We start from the raw sequence: 5,652 nt of genomic DNA on the forward strand, positions 1-5,652 counted from the left end.
CCTTCCAGGTCCTGGGTCTACAGAAAGCACCTCTTTATTCCACCAAGCAATCTGCTTGGGCCACTTCAGGAACCTCTGATGTGTGGCTGCACACCACCTTATTTATTTTTTTTTTTTTGAGGTAGAGTCTCACTCTGTCACCCAGGCTGGAGTGCAGAGTGCAGTGGCGCAATCTCACCTCACTACAAACTCTGCCTCCCAGATTCAAGTGATTCTCCTGCCTCAACCTCTTGAGTAGCTGGGACTACAAGTGTGCGCCACTACACCCGGCTAATTCTTCTTCTTCTTCTCTTTTTTTTTTTTTTTTTTTTTGAGATGGAGTCTCGCTCTGTCACCCAGGCTGGAGTGCAGTTAGCTCACTGCAAGCTCCGCCTCCTGGGTTCACACCATTCTCCCGTCTCAGCCTCCCTAGTAGCTGGGACTACAGGCGCCTGCCACCATGCCCGGCTAATTTTTTGTATTTTTAGTAAAGACGGGGTTTCACCGTGTTAGCCAGGATGGGCTCGATCTGACCTCGTGATTCCCCTGCCTCGGCCTCCCAAAGACCTGGGATTACCGGCGTGAGCCACTACTCCGGGCCTGTTTTTTTGTTTTGTTTTGGTTTGGTTTTTTGAGACAGAGTCCCACTCTGTTGCCCAGGCTGGAGTGCAATGGTGCAATCTGGGCTCACTGCAACCTCCGCCTCCCAGGTTCAAGCGATTCTCTTGCCTCAGCCTCCTAAGTAGCTGGGATTACAGGCGCCCGCCACCAGGCCCAGCTAATTTTTGTATTTTTAGCAGAGACGGGGTTTCACCATGTTGGCCAGGCTGGTCTCTAACTCCTGACCTCAGGTGATCCACCCGCCTTGGCCTCCCGAAGTGCTGGGATTACAGGCGTGAGCCACCGCGCCCGGCCTGCACACTATATCTTAAGGTCCTTCATGTCAACTCTATGGCAATACTCTGCACACATGGTGACATGTAACCCTCGCAATCCCCCTGAATGGGAGGGTTCTCATACCCCGTTTACAGATGAGGAAACTGAGGCTCCAAGTCATTAAGTATTTGCCTAAGGTCACACCTAGAATTCAGTGCTTTGTCTCTGATGCCAGAGTCCTCACTTGTCCCCACCCCACTATACTGGAAATGATACGGCTCACCAAGTTAGGGCCAAGTCTTAGAGAAAGCTTCTGGAGGCTTTCTGGTGGGTTTCAGTAGAGCCACCCAAGACCCAGTTCTTTTGCCAGCCTCTCCCTTGGTGGTGAGGATTGTAGCTTTCTTAATTTTCCTATAACTGAAATGCGTTATTATTTCAAACACTCCTTCCACTGGGTGTGTAAACTCCATCCTCAGCCAGTTTGGTTAGTCTTAGTTGATTCCACATGTTCTAGGGCAAGCCCAGGCTTCCTTAATCACTTCAAGGGATTTTTCCCCAACAAAAGCTGTTAACACTACTGGTTCATTCTTGTCTTTCGGCTCTTTGTTTAAATGTCACCTTCTTAAAGCAACCATTCCTGACATAGCTAAGAATGCCCACCCACTCATCCACTATCAGACACTCAGTTTCACTCCTTCATAAGCAATAGTCACCATCAGATACTTTCCTGCTCATTTTTACCGTCTGTGTCTTGTCACCACTCCAAATAATGCTTCACTTCTCTTTTACTCTTGTGCCTAAAATAAGATCATCAAGGCTTTGGTACCCAAGTTTTGAGTTTGGAACTTATTTAGCTTTTGTCTACAGTGTAAAGAAATAAAACAGCTGCTTGTAGCCCAGGCTTCCTATCCAAGAAGGTGGGAGGAGACTGGAAATCCTGAAAAAGACAGCTGGAGTTGGGAGGGAAACTAGAGCGAAGAGAACTATCTCCCCTCCTTGTTGAAGACAGCCTAGTTGGTGTAGAGAAGGCAGCAGGGGGCGAAGCAGAAAAAGGTTTATTTCCTCACTCACAACTCCCTAGCCCTCCCTCCCCACCTCGCCCCTGCACCCTCCACCTTCCCACTGCCCCATTCTCCCACTGCACTGCAGGGGGCCTCACTCAGGCTCCCCTGCTGGCTAAACTCAGTTGTTACTTTTGTAGGAAGCCCTGCCCTTGTGGAAAAATGCCTGCTATTTGTTCTGTGCCACGCTCTGCCCATATTTGTCTTCCTCTCCCCTCCTCCCTCCCTAAATAGCATGCCTTGGCCCCGTCCCTGTTGAACTTTGTCCTATTGGCAGTGGAGTATCTTTCCAACCACCACAGCAGTCCCGTGGCAGAGATTTACAAAGTGAATCAAGAGGTGAACTTATACCAACTGCACAAATTGAAAGCCAATTCTTATTGTAATCTTACCTCACTGGGAAATGTAATTTGACAGAAGAGGTTTGTTGAAGGCTGGAGTGCAATGGCACGATCTCGGCTCACTGCAACCTCTGCCTCCCGGGTTCAAGCGATTGTCCTGCCTCAGCCTCCCAAGTAGCTGGGATTACAGACATGCGCTACCATGCCTGGCTAATTTTGTATTTTTAGTAGAGATGGGGTTTTACCATGTTGGTTAGGCTGGTCTCAAACTCCTGACCTCAGGTTGGGATCCACCTGCCTCGGCCTCCCAAAGTGCTGGGATTACAGGCGTGAGCCACTATGCCTGGTCGAGATCCGATGTTTTTAAAAAGGGGAGTTTCCCTGCACAAGCTTCTCTCTTTGCTTGTTGCCATTCCACGTAAGATGTGACCTGCTCTTCCTTGCCTTTTGCCATGATTATGAGGCCTCCCCAGCCATGTGGAACTAACACTTCAGTTATGGAAGATCAAGATGAAGATGAGTCCCCAAAGAAAAATACTCCTTGGCAGATAAGTAATGGAACATTGTCTGTGATTGTCTCCAGAGGCAGGCCATCAGAAGGAAACTACCAAAAAGAAAAAGACTTGTGTATTCAATATTTTGACCAGTGGTCTGAATCAGATCAGGTGGAATTTGTGGAACATCTTATTTCCCGAATGTGTCATTAGCAGCATGGATGTATTAATTCTCACCTGAAGCCCATGTTGCAGCGGGACTTTATTGCTGCTTTACCTGAGCAAGGCTTAGATCACAGAGCAGAAAATATTCTTTTGTACCTGGATGCCAGGTCTCTGTGTGCAGCAGAGCTGGTATGTAAAGAATGGCAGCGAGTGATCTCAGAACGAATGCTCTGGAAGAAGCTGATTGGACGAATGGTACGCACTGACCCCCTGTGGAAAGGACTTTCAGAAAGAAGAGGGTGGGATCAGTACCTGTTTAAAAACAGACCCACAGCTAGCCCTCCAAATTCATTTTATAGGTCATTATACCCAAAGATTATCCAGGATATAGAGACTATAGAATCCACCTGGCAGTGTGGCCGACACAGCTTGCAGAGGATTCAGTACCGCTCTGAAAATAGTAAAGGCATCTACGCTTTACAGTACAATGATGAAAAAATTATCAGTGGCCCACAAGATAATTCTATTAAGATTTGGGATAAAACCAGCCTGGAATGTTTGAAAGTGTTAACGGACACACAGGCTCTGTCCTGTCTGAAGTATGATGAGCGTGTCATTGTAACTGGTTCTTCGGATTCTACAGTGAGAGTGTGGGATGTGAACATGGGCGAAGTTCTTAACACATTAATCCACCACAATGAGGCTGTACTGCACTTACACTTCGGCAGTGGACTGATGGTGACCTGTTCCAAGGACTGCTCCATTGCTGTGTGGGACAGGGCTTCTGCGACCGATATCACTTTACGCCGTGTCCTGGTTGGCCACTAAGCTGCTGTCAACATAGACGTTGACAACAAATACATCGTGTCCGCCTCTGGTGACAGGACCATCAAAGTCTGAAGCATGAGCACCTGTGAATTTGTTCGTACTGCCAGTGGGCACAAGCGAGTCTTGTCTCCAGTACAGGGACGGGCTGGTTGTTAGTGGATCATCAGATAATACCATTAGGCTCTCGGATATTGAATGTGGCTTCTGTTTAAGAGTCCTAGAGGGACATGAAGAATCGGTCCTAGAAGCCCTGTCCCACAGGGCAATGGAACAGTCCTTGGAACAGGTCACCATCAGTCCACTGCTGAAGCCTAAGTGTGGTACAGCCTCATTGTGGTGGATTAATGTGTTAAGAACTTCACCCCTGTTCATATCCCACTCTCACCGTAGAATCCGAAGAATGCATCTCACCAATGCATCTGGTTTGGTAAAGAGGATCGTCAGTGGGGCCTATGATGGGAAAATTGAAGTTTAGGACTCGCAAGCTGCTCTTGACCCTCGAGGCCCAGCAAGCACTTTGTATTTGCACACATTGGTGGAACATTCTGGACGTGTGTTTCAGCTACAGTTTGATGAGTTTCAAATCATCAGCAGCTCCCATGATGACACTATTTTGATTTGGGATTTCTTAAATGTGCCTCCCAGTGCCCAGAATGAGACCCATTCCCCCTCCAGAACATACACTTACATATCTAGATAACAGTCTGCACTTTCACCCATTTCCGGGTTTTCTAGTCTTGAACTACTGCCTACTTGGCTATCAAATGCCTAAGGGAGTTCATTCACAGCTGAGTTTGAAGCTGGAATTGGTTCTAGATGCTGGGTACATGCGAAGTAGCGTAACTCTTCAAGTCCTGACATTTCTCACCTCTCATTCCGGCTCTACTTTGAGAAGGAGACCCTAGCATCACCGACTTGAAAGTAGCATAGAAGCCCATTTCCTTCCCTCATCAGTGAAAAAAATCTAATGTTTCAAATGTAAACTGTTCATAGAAAAGGAACATAGAATCTGTTTTACAGAAGTAAATCAACCGTCAAGAGAAGACTTGGCCTCTATATTGCTTTGCACTTTGGCTTGACATTAAGAAACAGCATTCTTCTTCAGTGAAATTTTGGGTGCCAAACACCTACTCAGAACGTCCAGGGCTTTCATTTTCAGAAGTTGCATTGTCCTCTTGACCGTCCAAGTCATTATGAATTCTGACTTGTTGTATTAGGAACATGTCGGACAATGGAAAAACCTGTCTGGGTTGTTTTAGTAATATTTTTTGGATTATACTTCCTTTCTGTACCAATTTCTTTTAATTTAAAGAACTGTAAGTCAGTTGGCCGGGTGCAGTGGCTCACGCCTGTAATCCCAGCACTTTGGGAGGCCGAGGTGGGCAGATCGTGAGGTCATGAGATCAAGACCATCCTCGCTAACACGGTGAAACCCCGTCTCTACTAAAAATACAAAAAATTAGCCAGGCGTGGTGGCAGGTGCCTGTAGTCCCAGCTACTCGGGAGGCTGTGGCAGGAGAATGGCCAGAACCTGGGAGGCAGAGCTTGCAGCGAGCCAAGACTGCACCACTGCACTCCAGCCTGGGCGATAGAGCGAGACTCTGTCTCAAAAAAAAAAAAAAAAAAAAACAAAGAACTATAAGTTAGTTATATTATTTCCCAACATAGCTCTTTTATTTTTAATTTTTTTTAAATTATAAGTTCTGGGGTACATTTGCAGAACGTGCAGTTTTGTTACATAAGTATACAAGTGCCATGGGGGTTAGCCCTTTTATTAACTATTCTGTCCCCCAACGATCTCCTGATATTTGGTAGAGTAACAACTTTATACATGTGCTTGCCTCCTAACTTAAAATACTGTATTCACATGTAGATATAATGTACATAACAGTTTAACCTCAAAGTTGC

The 5,652-nt window shown here is 46.5% G+C and overlaps 1 pseudogene; it reads left to right on the forward strand.

Moving 5' to 3' along the window:
• Positions 1 to 2,748: 2,748 nt before the first annotated feature.
• On the forward strand, positions 2,749 to 4,590 carry LOC103217180 (F-box/WD repeat-containing protein 11-like; annotated as a pseudogene).
• The last annotated feature ends 1,062 nt before the right edge of the window (positions 4,591 to 5,652 follow it).

This window comes from Chlorocebus sabaeus, chromosome 2, assembly GCF_047675955.1.
Source record: "Chlorocebus sabaeus isolate Y175 chromosome 2, mChlSab1.0.hap1, whole genome shotgun sequence".
Classification (NCBI taxonomy): domain Eukaryota; kingdom Metazoa; phylum Chordata; class Mammalia; order Primates; family Cercopithecidae; genus Chlorocebus; species Chlorocebus sabaeus.